This window comes from Eurosta solidaginis, unplaced genomic scaffold (genome assembly GCF_040869045.1).
Source record: "Eurosta solidaginis isolate ZX-2024a unplaced genomic scaffold, ASM4086904v1 ctg00001022.1, whole genome shotgun sequence".
Classification (NCBI taxonomy): Eukaryota; Metazoa; Arthropoda; class Insecta; order Diptera; family Tephritidae; genus Eurosta; species Eurosta solidaginis.
This window is the reverse complement of record NW_027136916.1, coordinates 342,631-359,882: the sequence shown is the minus strand read 5'-3', so window position 1 is coordinate 359,882 and position 17,252 is coordinate 342,631. Positions and strand designations below refer to the sequence as shown.

Below are 17,252 nucleotides of genomic sequence, written 5' to 3'. Positions count from 1 at the left end.
TCAAAAAAGGGTCAAGTCCCCTCACTAAATAAAACAAAGTCTTTTAGTGCTAGTTGGAGAAGCTATATATTGCGCTGGCAACCCTTGAATCAGTTTGGTATTTTAGTCGCCTTTTACGACAGGCATACCTACCGAGGGTATATTCTAAGCCCCTTAACCCGCTGGGGGAACTTAGGCCAGTCAAGGCTAGTTGTATGCGTTGCTTGGACGGCAAGAGCTTAGCAGATATATAAAGTGGGCAGTCAGTGATGTGGATGTTAGCGTCGGTGTTAACGAACAGGTTATGTAGGCTGATGGTTTACCTTGGCAATGGTTGCTTCTGCAAGGAGATAGTCGTCTGTAACCAGTCTAAGTAAACTGATTTTAAGACGATGGCTTCCTCTGTGGGGGATGCAAAGTTGTGCCAGTAGCACACTATAGGGCGACTAGTGGGTTGAAGGTGGAAGTATATCGTACAGGCATAAGATAGCCCACTGTGTTCAAGCGCCAGTATGCGGTCAGCGCCACAGCCCCTAAGGATATCTCGCTTGGAGTACTGACCTTCGTTTCACACATTTTTTGCTGAGTGGAACGGTTTGAGGGTGGTAAAAAGAAGGCTTATGGCAATTTACGCATCCGGAGCTCTATCGTTGTTATTGTTGTTGTTGTTGTAGCAGTGCTTCGCCCCATCCAATAGGTGCATCCGATCACAAATTGTCATCAATATGCTCTAACGGGAGACCAAGGAAACTTGCTGTTTCAACAGGGGTGGACCATAATGTGAGGGGTGTTAGAGGCGTTGGTGAGATCCACGTGGCACCACAATGGGGCCTTTTTGGGCCTAAGTGCACTGGTGGCCACTCTAACCTAATCTGCTCCAATAGCCTAACTTTATTCAAAGCATGTACACATTTATTTTTAAGGTTTTCGTAATTTAATTAAAAGCAACCAAACCATCTTACTTAACCAATAAGTCCACCGACCGTTATTTAACACACCACTATCAAAATCGCTGTCACAATCACTCAACCACATCACTGGCTCGTTTATTTAATGGATTTTTATCGGCTGTAGGTTTTATAACAACAACAACAACAAGCTACATTTATCCAATGACCAAAGGCTGCCTAAAACTTGTATGCCATATAAAATATTGAAGCTTTCATTACTAAAAAGAGCGTATGTAATCATTTTATTTTGTTCCCTTTTTGCTTTTCACCAACACAAATTACTAGCAGCTGCTGTATTGCGCAGTGTTGCATTTGTTGGCATCATATGTGGCGCACAAAACTCGTTGTTAAGGCAGCGAAGCGTAATATTCGCTACCACGAAACAAGCTATGGCTCGGCAAAAAAACTTTTTCCTGTTTGCGTACATATACGTGGTCCTTTTTGTTAGTGTAGCGATATTTCAACATCAGAGTTGTATTGCAATTTCCGCTTGGCCGCATATTTTTCAGCCAACGGTGATGCAACGAAAAACAAATCGAGCTCAAAACGCAAAATAAATGGCAAAAGTTTTATAAAAAGTATTAAAATAAAAGCCTTTATGGGAGAAGGGGCGGTGGTAGCTTTTGTTATTATTGTAAAACTATTTTCTGCTTCGTTCTCTTGGTTTTAGCGAAGGTGGCCTATGTGTACCAGTAGACATTTTTGTTGTTAATATTTTATACAGGGGAAAAATGGCAATTCTATTTGCAGCTGTAGCCTGTTATAACTGCGCCTAAAGTTATGCAATTACATTTATTGATAAAATTGGCAGCCACTATTGGTAGGTTAGGTTGAACTGGCCGGGCAATAAAGTCCTCGCATAAACTGCATATCCATAGTGTTTCAGGTTTTTTTCGACCCCAATTAGGTACCAGGACTTAAGTTAAAAAATAATGGCGTCCTCTTTCTGGAACTAGCTTCATAGCTGCCTCGAGGCGTGACAATTTTGCAGCCCATTGTAGCTGGTGGCTTGACCTCGGTAGCGCCGGACACGAACACAACACGTGCTTACCTATTTCTTCCTGCAGCTCGCACATACTCCATCTACTGTTACTGACGAGATCTAATTTATATGCACGTGACGCCACAAGGCAGTATACAGTTGATATGCCCCTCATGATCCTTAAGTCTTCTAATATGAGCACCTTTGTAATTTTGATACCGTAGGATTTGCACATGCCTTAGACATTTGCAGCCTCGCGCATCTTTCGACGGCTTACTTGCTTGATCGATAAATTTCAGCTCCTGTCTGCTTTTAATGTCTCCCAATTAGATTGGGGCGTCTACGGTTGATTCATCGAGTGCTTTACCCTCCTTTGCCAACTCACCGGCGTTTTGTTTCCTTTTACTCTCTTATGACCGGGAATGCAGTATAGATATATGGCCGGACAGAGCTAAGTTTCTCCGATGCTTGTTTGCATTCTAAAACAAATTTATTTGAAGAATTGTGTGAGATAATTGTCTTAATGTCAGTCTGACTATTAATAAATATTGACTCGATTGTAACTCAAGTACGCCTTCTCTAGAGCTCCTGATGCTTTCTTCACAGCTACGATTGCCGCCTGAAAGACACTATAGTAATATCCGTGTATCCTAGCCTCCTATTGAATGCATACATTACCTTTTTAGCTCTCTCTTCCACATGGAGCTTCCACGACAACTTACTAGCCCAGCTTAGGCCTAGTTCAATTCGATAACTTATATATCCGACGTGGTAAAGCTGCGGACTTTTATTCAAAGGCTAACACTGAACATTTAAATTAATAATTCATATTAAACATTTTCAAGAAGTACTGGAATAACAAATAAACAACCTCCGAAACATCCGCCAACTGGAAACGAATCTGCGAAATATTGTAATGTCGAATTCAGAGCTCAATGAAGTAGCAGTACAGTTGGTATTGTTTGATAGGCTTAAGTACATTGGGATAAAATTGAATCGCCAGCCAAAAAGAGTTTCGGTTGCTCTTTTAAGTTGTCGTGCAGTCATTGGCAAAAGCTGCGGTCTCTCGCAAATGGTGATGGCTATAAGGTATAGTTGTCATCCCTAGTAAAGGAGATAAAGTTCATCACTCGCATATCGGAGCAGTGATTGTTGTTGTATTAAGACACTCCCCGAATGTTTTAGGGCGTGCTATCGATGTTGATGGTCCTTTGCCGGATATAGATCCGGTAAGTGCCGGTAACAAGCACGATTAAGGTCTCGGAAACAATTTATATGACCACATTAAACCTTCTAGGCCATCCTGCTCCACGCCACCCCTAGTTCCATGAGGAGATTTGGGTCGATTGAGCCTCGCCTGCTAAATATGTGTATAATACATTCATATTGTAACAGGATTGCCCTGTTAACAATTGGGTTGCGAAAGCTCAGAGGCTAGCTTTGCATTGCGGTCATCAACCCCATGTTCTGATGGAAAGGAGGTATGTGGAAATTTTGAATCTCTGGCTTCTGCCAAGTGGAGGTCGCTGCGGTTAAAGATACGGTGTGTGGGATGATGTCGAGCGCGATAGCTCTTGAGGAGCTCAATAACTTCAATAGGATCCAAGTAACGACTAAAAACTCTTAAACACCACTTTAAGTCGAAATTTCTTTCTTACAGCTGCCTGATGGGAACATTATCAGGTCTGTAACTGGTTTGACTAAAAATTTAAGAAATTAAGTTTAGTCAAAGCATTAGAAAGAACTCAGTCCATACCAATGAGCGCTACAAAAGCTGGGCAACGCGAATCATAGTAGGACCACATAGAGGCCACCAGCACTAACAGTTGAGCAGTGGTACTCAGCCATGGAAACCGTGCGTTAACAGTGGTAGAGGCAGGAGGGACTACAATTTTTACATCTTTCCAAGTATCTCCAGGAGGTACTGTGGTAAAGTGCTTTTTCCAGGTAAAACTTAGTCGTACGCCTAAGCGTGAGCCTGTGAAAAGAAGAGAGTTACCGATTATGTTTTGATTCGGAAGTTGTGCGCAGCTTGGAGGATCTGGCGAGTCATAACCCATTCAAAGTTTAATAAAATTGAAAGTATGCATGCCTCCATGACTTGCTTGCTGCTATCGATTCTTTATTTTAAACATTTTTCATAAAATTTCTCTTGTCAGGCAAAGCCTGACTTTTGAGGTCCCTAATTCTCATGAAAATACACCTTAAAATGCATTTTTGATCAGACAGGGCATCATCTTTTTAAACTTACGATTTTGTCCGTACCCATAAACTGAACGATCAACCTATAATAGTTTAATCGGAAACTTCTCTCCTTGTCTAACATTTGCTAAAAGCAATTGCTTGGTTCGCAGAACTCTTTAGTTTCTTGCCATTACTCAGAACCTTCTTTTTCGACAAAACTACCTCTAGTTGCAAATTTGAATCTTGAGCCTGAAAGTAAGAAGCGTGTAATAAAAGCATATCGATGATGGTATTGGCATCGATACTTTTTTTGTAATAGTAAGCTTACAATTTCACATTCTTCAGATTCTAGATAAAGCACGCCAATAAGACTTTTCGAAGAAAAAATATAAATATAGTATGCGCCTTAAAGTATGCAGCTTACAGTTAAATATTTTTTATAATGACTTTTGCTAGTTAGTTCATCCGAAAAACAGATAAATTATGCAAGCTTCTACGCACAACTGCTATAATTTAAAACATCGCTACATAGTTTTAGTCGGGTTCTCCGAATCTGAGAAAAACGTTTGTAAACTTTGCATACTTTTAGGCAAAAACTTTAAGGCGCAACAACTTTTATTTTGCAAAAACATATATATCTTTCAGTATAATTGTACAACACTGATTGCTATGGATCCCAATATTTTGAGTTATTATCAGTATATATATGTATATGCAACAAAACTTACAAAAAATATATAAATATAGAATGTCTAGGCTGAGTTTCGACTCTGGGTTTTCAGTTTTATAAAAGTATAAAAAACTGCTCTTAAACCCACAAATTGGTCAATCTTTTGTTAAAAAAAATATTCAAGCAATCACATTTAGTTGCATACATTAGTCACATAATTTCTAATATACAAAGTTAAAAAATCCGCTACCAGCCAGCTGCCGCATGCCTTTATGAAAAGCGCGCTTGTGCACCACTTTGAGTTGTCATAACAATGCACAACAAACTCAGTTGAAACTTTTACGGCGCGACATAGTTGTTGTAAAGCTATCTAGCTTGTTTGTGCGCCTAAATGTATGCTTTTGTATGTGCGCTTTTTACTTTTTCGTGGTAGTTAAAGAGCTTTACTTATTCAGGTAGTAAAGTGCACTTTCCAGTGTAGCAAAATAGTTTTGACTGTCACAAGCAGACAAGAGAATTTAGTTGTTTTGAAAGCCATAGTAATGTTTGGCAACGCTGGCTTATATAAAAAAGCATATGTACAGTAACTAGTTATTTAAAAAAAAGTATATCGACATTTTGTTTTAAATTTTTTTTATTTTTTGTTTGAAAAACAATTTCATAAAGTGGTAAACTCAAACACAGTAGTAAAACCAAATTTGTTGCACTAGATTTAATTAAATTTGGCACACGTTCGCGCCTAAAAGTAGGCTACACATATTCGCACATCTTACGACTACAGGCATTATACTTTTGGCATTCTCAACCACACTCACACGCTTGTAAGTGCTTAAGTTACGATGCGTGTCACGAATTATTTGTTTTTCACTTAAATTGCTCACGCACAAACAGACACCCATTAAAATTAAATGGCATTTGTTTTGAGTGAGAGCTCACACGTTTTCTTATTTATTTACATTTATTTTCGCTCCATTTTATACGTTTACCGCTAAGCTGGCTTAGGTAAGACGGCGTATGCAGAAAAAGATTCCCCAGGATGTCATTTCAATATGGGCATATATGCCACCAAAGGAAAAAGTGTTTGTTTTGTTGAGATACAGACGGGAAAATCTTCAGCAGTAGCCGTTTGGTGCGAATGAAGGTACGAGGGACGGAGGATAAGGCTAAATTCAGAAAATACTTCTTTTCAGCACTTCTTTTGTGATTTTGCAGTAAATTACTGTTGCTGGTCTCCTGAACTATCGAAGCTAAAGCTCGTCTTCCCGATTCTGAAAGAATATCAGGTGTGCCTAAAAGTATGCCACAAAGTAATCATATGGTTTGTGGCAGCTGTTTACTTTTTATATTTTGGGAGCAAAAAACCAAACGGAATTTCTAATTATTATGCACCTTCTGCAAACTTCGAATCGCTGAACTGTCGAATAAATAACTCCAATATTCAGTATGGCAAAATGGTCTTTATTTACAACTCTACTGTAGTAGTAGTATTTCACAACACTCGCGTACTTCACTAAAAGCGAGGTAAAATCAAACTGACCCCTTATTCCTCAGCTTGCGCTGCTTTTATACTCTCTCTTGTATCGTTCGCATATTTCTCCTAAGGTCTAGACTTTTCGCGAACAGCTGCTTATTTATTTCCCCTGTATGTATCTGATATTCACTTTATATCTTCTAGTTATATGCATGTGTATGTGTGAGTAATCAATTCTGCTCTTAGCTACTGCCTACATATGTGTATGTGAAATATTCTCTTTGCTGTTAGATTCGCTGCTTCCATTTATGTGTGGCTGCTTGCTTTGATGTTTACATGTAAAAAAGTGTGGCTGCTTATTGTTGTTGTTGTTGTAGCGATAAGGTTACTCCCCGAAAGCTTTGGGAAGTGTTATCGATGTGATGGTCCTTTGCCGGATACAGATCCGGTACGCTCCGGTAACACATCTCCATTAAGGTGCTAACCCGACCATCTCGGGAACAATTTATATGGCCACATTAAACCTTCAGGCCATCCCTCCCTCCCCACCCTCTAGTTCCCTGAAGAGCTTGGGGTCACCAAAGCCTCGTCTGTTAGTGAAACGGTATTCACCGCTCGAAGGTGAGGTTGTCAATTGGGTTTGGAAAAGCTATATATTGCGCTGGCAACCTGAAAAGGTTGCGCTACACAACCCCTTGAATCTGATATTTTAGTCGCCTCTTACGACAGGCATACCTACCGCGGGTATATTCTAACCACCTGGATGCTTGCTTCATTGTTGTTATGCATTTATTTAGTAGCAGCATAGTGATGAACCAAAATGCTAATATTCGCCACAATACATTAAGGCCTAAATAATATTCTCTGTTAGATATATTGTTTTCTCGCTACATAGATTTACGAAATGAAAAAATATAAAAAATGCGTGATTTTCCGCCGAAGACATTTAAGCTAAACTTTTCTTCCAATTTGCGTAGTGCACTTTCAAGTTTTTCCTTCGATTTTGCGGTACGGGACCTACATTTTTTATGACGGCTTCGAACAATATCTGCAAGGCAGATTGATTTTCATGGCACAAATATGCTCGGAGGGCTTATTAAACCACTACCGAGGGGTGACCGCGCCTAGAGAAACCTTTTTCCAATTGACCCAAATCTTTTCGAAATATTCGATATTGCTTTGCCTGGGACTTGGATCCAGGATCGGTGTATGTAATCCATAGCATAATTTAACGAATCCAATATTCTAACTATCTGCATATACGTTTCATGTAAATAGGTTAGGTTTGTTTAAGGATTTGGGCGAAAAGTTGTATCCCCGCCCAACACTTAGGCCACCAATGGGTACATTGTGATGTCTTAAGCGATAGGTAAGCTTTACTGCAGCAGCTGCTGCGCATGGAACCACTTCGTGGATTCAATAAAAACATTTCATCTAAGTAAGCTACCAAAATTATAATGAGCGCCTAAAAGAATGCAATGTCAAACAATGCATCTCTAACACTGCTAGAAGTTATCAACAGATCTTGTCACAAACTTTTAGGTACACTTGTTAAATATTCACACTAACATTTAGCTTTCAAACACAGCGCACTAATGAGCCACCCCTTGTAATTTAATCTTTACACACACGAAGTATTTCTTTAATAAACAGCCTTTTGAAAATTGAAACCCTGCGGAGAGGCATTGAAACCGTTTATGCGTTTATGTGTGCCTTTATTTAGTGGGTTGGTGTGTGCTTATCGAAAAGAAATTACGCTGAAACTGTTTAGCAAAATCGGCTCATGGCTTAACTATGGAAGTGTTGCAATTTATTATACATGCTTGACGTAACAACTATAAAGAATTTAAGGATAAGACCTTCAATACTTAACTTTGTCTGCAAATTGTTTACCAATAATATTTTAGGGTGCATATGTTGAGCACGGCCGTGTTAACAATATTGGAAAGAATTGGCAACACAATTTTCTGGGGCCCAGTTTGTTTACCAACTGTATTAATCTTTATCTCTCTGAAATACCTTCACACATTTTAGTCGAAAACACAACTCACCAATAAATAGGTGGCCCAATGGAACGGTGAGAATAATCAAGGAGAGGGCACTTGACCATCACGTTAGTTCGAAAAATAGCGGAATGGTACAAGTAGGAAAATGGTGCACTAAACTTCGAACTCACAAAGATATTGAATGTGCACGACTGCCATGATTATTTGCATAGGTGTATGATAGAGGAGGATACCTTCTGTTTTTGGAGAAAAGTCTTCCATTAGGCATTTATTTATCCTAATGTACACATACATTGTTGGAATGCTGTGAATAAAATGGTGTTTCACGTAATGACGCGATTGATGCATGCCGAAAGGGGGCGCAGAGAAGTACGCATGCGAAGCAGTGTCGACTAAATCGCCATTCCCCCGTGACGTTATGCCTTACGGCGGTACCGCGGGGTGTGGGTACATGCACTGGATTAGCCTGGTATCTTTGGGTAACTTTAAGGTAGTGCACAGGTAGTGCCCAACGGCCAAGAGATAAATAAAGAGACTGGATACTAGAGACTAGCGATTAGAGGATTTCTATTGCATATATGTACCTTAGATACGACCAAAGAGCTATTTAACCCTAAAAGGTAGATGTTGCAGAATAGAAATATGATATTTGAATGCAATAGGTTAGGTTGTAGTGGCTGCCGACGGCAGTGACTTTATGCCCGTTGTGATTCAATGAAAATACATCATTACCGTCATTTTGAATCAGTTTGATTACCTGATAAAGGCTACCAAGTCTTTGATGTCATACTCCATGATCTGGCGCAGACTATACAGAAAGGGAGCTCCCAAAGAGCGATACCTTGCCCCACTTAGCGCTGGGCAATTGCAAATGGCGTGAACCAACGTTTCCTTCACTTCATCATCTTAACAACTCCTGCAGAAACAACGATAAGGCGTGTCGAACCCAATGAGTACATCTACAAGTGTGGAAATTTTATCCCTGGAATCTCATTTTGGGCAGATTTCCTTCAATGTCCGACACCTCGACTGTAAGTATTCGCTGGAAATATTCCGATTCAGAGCCCTACTACAGTAGTAGGATGTAGAAAGATTGAATACTAATCAGGTATGGTTCGGACTCGTTAAATGGATCTAATTTAAAACCCTATAAACCAAAGTGTGTGACTACAGATGAGTTGTTCGAAAACCGCATTATTTTAGCCAAGAGTTTAGGAAAAAATAAAACATTTTGTTTATATTTGAAGTGGGGTTCAAGCTAAGAAAGCAAAATAGGCAAAAGCCGTATCAATTTTTTTTGGTCGATATTTAGATCTGAAGTCCAAGCGAATTCAATTATCTTAGTATTTAACATAAGTAATGCTATAATCTAAAGCACAGGGAGATCTTGAACTCACTGGCATGAATGAAAAAAAGCAATTTAAGTTAGTTTATGCAAAAAATTAAACTTTTAATAAAATCGTGAAATCAACAATTTGTTTGCTAAAAAAATTACAACCAAAAATTAATCTGTCTTCCTCTTAAACATTCTTCGCATTTAACTTAAGTCAAAGATGCTGCTGTCAACAGATTTATGACTTCAGCTCAACGTCGTGACTTTTGAGATAAGTCAAGCGTTTTGACAAATAACATGACAAACTGTATACTAAAGAACAACCACAAAAGTAAATAAAACTTTAAAAGATAGGCTTAAGCTTGCAAGTGCGTCTACTTAGCGAGAATGCGTACATAAAAACTTCAACTACTTCACAATTTACGGTTTTGATTAAACGTATGGGGTGGGGCGGGGCGTATACGCAACATTTAATGGGACATGCAGATGATGCGAAAAGCATCTTAATATTTTGCACATATGGCTAATTCCATAGAAAATAATACCGATTTAAATCGAATAAACAATGAAAGGGTCTAACTTTCAAGATTGAAATTCAAAATAAAATAAAAATTAACACCAACAACAATATAGTTACATTACCAATAAGATTTGTCCCGCTCGTCACATGTCACAACCGTAAAATAAAACGAAAATTCCATTATCTTCAGAAGGAATACGATACTACCGTGAAAATTATTAACATTTAAATTGTTTCTTAATATCAATTATAGAGATTTGGGCCGAGCTTCTTTTGCAACATGCGTGGTTTTTTTTTTTTTTTTACTTTTTCCTACAAATTGGCGGGACGGAATCTACTTGGTTTATGCCGTTTCCGAACGGCCTTTGCAGCAGATGAATTTTCACTGAAAAGCTTTTTATGACAGAAATACTCTCGCCGCGTATCACTGTCGAGGGGCGGCGACCCCAATTAGAAAAACTGTTTGTTTCTAAAATTTCGATTCAACTTTTTCCGGACACATTCATTCTACGTGAAGTCTTTATTGACCAGCCAATTCAATCTTTCACGCAACTTAGGCCCGGGACCTTTTTGTTGTATTGGAGATTGGTGTAGCGCACTACCCTCAAGTGGCCCAAGGAAACCAGGATAATCATGTTCATGTGTCCGCACCCTGTGGGACCGTCGTTAGGCATAAACACGGGGGGAAAGGCGATTTAGTGGCCACTACTTCGTCTCCCTTTCACCGTGCATCAATTTCGTCATAACTATAAAGGCTATCTTGCTCACAGCAGTCCAACAATCTATTTATCCGCACATTCGAGGAACTATATTCCTAATGGAAGGCCCCTCTCCAAAAACTCTGTGTGCAGAGAGTCTTTCGCCGTGAAAACGAGGGCAGTGAAACATTACATGTTCTGCGCTTTCCAATTCGGAGGGACAGTGTGGACGGAAAGGATCCTCCTCTATCCCACGCTTATGTAGATATTCCTTGAAGCCGCTGTGCTCGCTCAATATCTGTGTGAGGTGGTAATTTAGTTCGCCGTGTTTTCGCTCGTACCATTCCGCTATATTCCGAACTAGAATCAAGGTCCAGCGGCCTTTTCTCGATTCTTCCCACCGTTCTTGCCACCTAACTATTGTTCGTGAACTTGCGCTTTTCTTAGCATCTTCAGATGGTCGGCTAATTCCAATGTCATACAGGTCGGTCATTTCTCCTGAGAGTAGATCTACTGGGATTTTCCTGGATAAAACATGGATCGCGTCGTCGGACACCGTCCGATAAGCACATGCTATTAATATAGCAGTAATACGGTAGGCTGTTAGTATATTCTTTTTGGTGGACCATTTTAGATCCGTGTCATACAGGCATTATTTAAGGTTCACGATGTGCATACTTACTGGAAACTGCTTTATGGTATCAGCAGATGTAGGAAGTGCAAGCTGAAACGGTTGTTCGAATGCTGCGCTCGCGAGGTCTAGGCTTCAGCTACTTGACACAGCAGAGTTGCCAGATCTCCAGTCAACTATTAAGCTAGGTTCAAGAAAACTTCTACTATTTGCCACTGGGATGGAATTATTGTATGACATAAGTCCTGCCTCCTGATTGGGGTTCTTACATTTGGTCGTCCAACAAATTTTAGTAACACTATGGACTAATTAAGCGTATGTGAGGTATTCATTTGCTGGTCAGCTCTACCTAACCTAACCGGAAGGCGGCTTACTGATTTTGTCGCGGCTTTGCACTTTAGATACAATTACGGTGGCATGTGCCTGGACGGTAAGACTATTATCGAACGTTTTTTCTAAGACCGTTGGGTGACTGACAGTCGGAAGCATCTATTGATGCTATGGAATTGCTTAATTATTGTCGAATTGAGCTTGGGCTCTGTCCAAGGTTTATGGCTATGTCACAGTGCCCTAAATTGATATAAAATGTCTGGATCTTATTTCCTAAGAATTTTGTATTTAACAACAACACATTCTTCTATTTTTAGAAGTAAACCTTAAAACTTTAACAATAATGTCACATCCGTCACAGTGGATTAAGCCATATAAACATGCGTGTGATTATGGATTATGCATGAGTTTTACGAACAACATCCACTAACTTTTTAGTACTGTTGTTTTTATAACTTTTTTCTTATAAACATTTTTATACTCAGCGTGCTTTGCGCACAGAGTATATTAACTTTGCTTGGATAACGGTTGGTTGTACAGGTATAAAGGAATCTAGATAGATATAGACTTCCATATATCAAAATCATCAGAATCGAAAAAAAATTTGATTGAGCCATGTCCGTCCGTCTGTCCGTTAACACGATAACTTGAGTAAATTTTGATATATCTTCACCAAATTCAGTACACGAGCTTATCTGGACCCAGAATAGATTTGTATTGATAATGAGCGAAATCGGATGATAACCACGCCCACTTATTATATATATAACATTTTGGAAAACACGAAAAAACCTGATTATTTGGTAAATAATATACCTAGAATGTTGAAATTTGACGTGTGGACTGATATTGCAACTCTTGATAAAAATTGTAAACAAATTTTTAAAATGGGCATGGTACCGCCCACTTGTGACAAAATCAATTTTATAAATATTATTAATCATAAATCAAAAATCGGATAAATCTATCGTAACAAAATTCGGCAAAGAGGTTGCCTTTACAGGCGGTGCCACGTGTTATGTAGAAAAGTAATTTATCTGAAATGAAATGTACAATTGAAGCTCACGCTGAGTATATAATGTTCGGTTACACCCGAACTTGGCCTTCCTTACTTGTTTTTTATTTCGTTTTTTTATCATTAGTATTTTCCTGCGTCAAATGGTATGCTATGTGTAAGCAGCTGTTAAGAAAATATGCGATCTGGCAGACTGCTGCTCCATAAAGACACAATTGTGACAAAATTTCGCTTATTTGCATACATTAAGGCGTCAATAGATACAATACTAAAACGCACGTGGGAAACGGGCGAAAAAATATAGAATATCAAACAATTTTTTTTATATATAAATGCAAAATTAACCAAAAACAAAAGCAAAACTAACACCAAAAAAAGTCATCACAAGCATACTTATTAGCTAAGCTAGGCCGCAGGGCTTTTTCACGCTTACCAAACAATTCAACCGTAAATTGCTTTTTTATTAAATGGCTTTTGCATACTTTTAGGCGCACTTATGTTGCTTTGTGCCGAATTTGTTTATTTTAGCATACATTTGATATGAGTGTTTTGTAGTGCACAAAATATTTTTTTTTGTATTTGCATTTTATTGTGGTGTATGTTTTATGTTTGTTTGTTTTTGTGTGCTCGCATTTTTTAAGATATTTTTTTTTGGTTAATTTAAATTTTTTATATTGTTTTGTTATTGTTTTTTATTTGGCAGCCAATTAGCGTTTTTTGTTGAAATAAATTTGATTTTCAGTTGTGGGTTTTGTGGACCAAGTGAATAGCCGAAACCGTAGGTTAGGTTAGGTTAGGTTAAAGTGGCTGCCCCTGGAAATGTGAGGGACACACTTAGGCCAATTGGCCCATTGTGATACCACTGTGAGCTATAGCCCTTACTCCTTTAGATGTGTAAGAATTTGAACTAATTTGTCCTTGTAGAATATTTTCGATTTCCGCAGAGCCAAGTTCTGCTACGCAGTCGATGAAATAATTTATGAGACATACCATACGTATACTGGCCAAAGCAGGGCATCTACAGAGCAAGTGCTCGACGCTTTCTATCTCCTCTTCATCCCCGCAGCTACGACAAAAATCGTTGGTTGGAATTCCCATGTGTTCGCCGTGTATTCTCATCAGGCAGTGACCCGCTAGTATCCCGATCAGTGAACCTAAGAAGAGACGGTTGAGGTTAATGAGGAACCTAGTTCGATTCTCCTTTATACGCGGCCAGGTTTTGTTTGGACACCTCGCATGTGGGTCCCAGCGTCCATCTGGAATATACTTTCTTGGTGAAAAATGATGTGAGCCATATTTGCACGCAGCAAGAGGAGGAGCAATGTCCTTCAGCTGGCTTAGCTCTGTCTGTTCAGTAGCCTTCCTGGCTAGTTCATTAACAGCAAAGTTCCCGGGTACACCGCTGTGACCTGCGACCCATATAACAGCTGTCTAGCACCGCGATGCAAGTTCGTTTATGGTCTGTCTGCATTCTATTGCTTATTTGGATGAAGTGTTCTTGTCTTGGAGGGACGAAACCGTAATTGAGGAATATTTTGTTAAAGTTCAGATTCCTATCGTTCTAGTACGCATTTTATTTTTGCTCTTGAGAATAGTGAAGACCTGAACTGTAATAGAGTAAAACTAAAGAATGTGCTCCTTCTTTTATTTTTAGCGATAAGTATACTCCTCGAAGGTTAAGGGGAGTTTTATCCATGTTGATGGTCCTCTGCCTGATGCTTATCCAGTACGTGCCAGAAAATAGCATCGTTCAGGTGCTAGTCCGACTATCACGGGAACGATTTGATATGACCCCGTTAAATCTTCTAGGCTATCCTTTTAGAGCCTTGTCTATAAAATAAATAGGATTCACCCAGGGTACGTGAGGTTGGCAATTGGATTGGAGAATCTCTAAAAAAATTTTAAAGGAAAAAATGAAATAAAATTTTACTTCTGAAACTCAAAAAAAAGTCACTGTAAAGAGAGGAAATTTCAGTTCGCGGGTTCGAATCGAGCTCAGTGCCTAACAATAATTAGTTTATCATTATTATTGTTATGATACATTTTTTATTAATTATAGATCCATTTCGGGAACTGCTAAATTCCTTCATCGGCAATGTTTGGGCGCCGCTGCTATAACCATTCCGCCATCACAGCGCTTTTTTGTTTGTCGTCATTAATCCTACTTCTATTCTGGTTCTTGCCAATTGATATTCAAAACACTGCGACATCTGTTGCAGAATGAATGTAACAACAAAAATTGAGAGGAAATTTCTTAATACTTTATACATCGTCGGTCCCATGGAAGACTAGTACGTTTCAAATTCTCTTAGAAAACTAACACGCGTCGAAAAATAGCACAGGTCCTTGTTTGCTAGGAAAACTAGTATGTTTCAGTTCGACACCTCGCCCATTTTCCAAAACTCCAAAACCTTACAAAAAATTTATATTTTTCGACATAAGGTCAACCCACATAGTTATATGACTTTACCCTAATTTTGTAATGCCTTTTTTCGAAATTCCGATATCGATTTTTTTTTAAGTGGGCATGGTCGCCATTCGATACCCTTAATTTTCACATAGTTTATAAATAATAGCAAGGATAACTTCCATGCCAATATCAAAATTATTTTTTCTTATTTTTTCTCTTTTGATTAACGGCTTGAAATACTTTAAAATTATCTTCTTCCAAATGTAGGCGCAGTCACGCCAATTTTTGTTATTTCTATTTTATTACATTATTTATATTCCTAACTGTCCTTGCTAGTGAATTATTAGAATTTTCCATTTTTTTTCATTTTCGATTTCGTTAAATTTTGGCCATTTTTAATATTCCACTGTATTCTGACTCCAGATAATCTATATATTAATACGCTAACAAAATTTCCATACAAACAATTGACAGGCGGTTTCGCATAGTTAGTGATATTAATCGATAGGCCTATTTTTGTTAACAAGTATTACTCAATTTGTCTATAATTAATAGAAAAAGTTTTTTTAAAATCCAACAATCTCTCCACATTTGGATATTTACTTTCTTGCACAAAAGCGCGCAATCTTTGTACAAATTATGTAAGTGCTCTAAGACACACTTACACACGCACTTATTGCGTTTTTATATGGAACTGTTTGTTCACTTCACTTAATTTCAAGTAATTTCACCACAATTCTATGTCAATTTCATTTGATTTTACATAATTTTTATATTTTTGTTTAAGGAGCTCCATACCAAAACGTTATAATTACATGTGAAAAGTTTGTAGAAAATTTAAAAAAATACAATCAAAAAGTACAAAGTCTTAGATAAAATTCAAAATTTTCAGAAAAAGTTAAGTAAGTTAGACCAGTCTGCTATATTTCCAACACTTGATGCATAGACTGAGTTGAAAAAAATACACGTTGGTCGAATTTCGACCACAGGCGATACTAGTTATTATTATTAGGTCTCGATTGCTTGCGTTTTTATTTAGATCTATTAGGCTTAAACTTTCAGCCTATTACTATATGTGGAGGATTTCAATGTATTTAGTAGGTCTTCAGGAGTCACACCACTTAGATGGGAGAGTCTCTGCCTTGCTAGGACGACGCATTTGCAGAGAATGCGAGCTGGCATTTCATTCTATAGCTCACAAAAGCCACATATTTGTATAGATTCAACTTCCTTAGGTCATATCGTAGACTACTGCGTTCCTTATAGTATCCAAAGAGAGTACGCAGGCCCTCTCTATATAGATTAATGAGTTTGAATGAAAGGTTAGGTGGTAGCTGCCCTGATAGGGATAGCTCACTTGGACAACACGAAGGTCCGTTGTGATACCACATACACCAAAAACAACGGTGACTTAGATCTAGCTACTTAGAGAATCAACGATAAAGCTCCGAATGATACCGATCTCAACTTTGGATAAATCTGTTCTGGCAAAAGCTGGGCAATCAAGCATAAAGTAATTTGGTGATTCCAGCTCATCATTCTCCATACAGCTGCAGCAGGATGGAGTTTCCAGTATATTGAGACGTACCGCATGGATACCCATGGGACAGTGCCCTGTCAAAATCCCAATGACCATTGATAGGTGAGCCTTAGTGAACCCAATTATTTCAGCAGACCTCCTGCCATCCACTTTCGGCCAGAAAGATCTTGCTACCCTGCAAGACGTGGTGTCCGCCCAACGTTTGCTGAGCTGACTCGAGGTCCAGATATGGAGGAGCAATCCACAGGTGGCCAGCGGGATCCCGAAATCCCTACAGCCATCTTCATTCGGTTCAGTTGTACCGATGCGGGCTAAGAGAACCGCTTGACAGTTACCCGGGATATCACTATGGCCCGGGACCCAGATAATCTTAATTGTAAAATAATTCGATGCAATCGCAAGCGAGATCAGGCACTCCTAAATCGCACTGTAGTTGAGCTCAAGGCCTTGATAACCGCTTGGCTATCAGAGTAGATGTTAGATTCCCTAACCGTAGTAGCACTGGATAGCATTCCATCCACCGCCTCCTTAAT

At 38.8% G+C, this 17,252-nt stretch overlaps 1 pseudogene; it reads right to left on the bottom strand.

Annotated features, from left to right (window-relative positions):
- LOC137235796 (uncharacterized) overlaps nt 1-17,252 on the bottom strand; it is a 601,114-nt pseudogene that overhangs the window by 300,296 nt on the left and 283,566 nt on the right.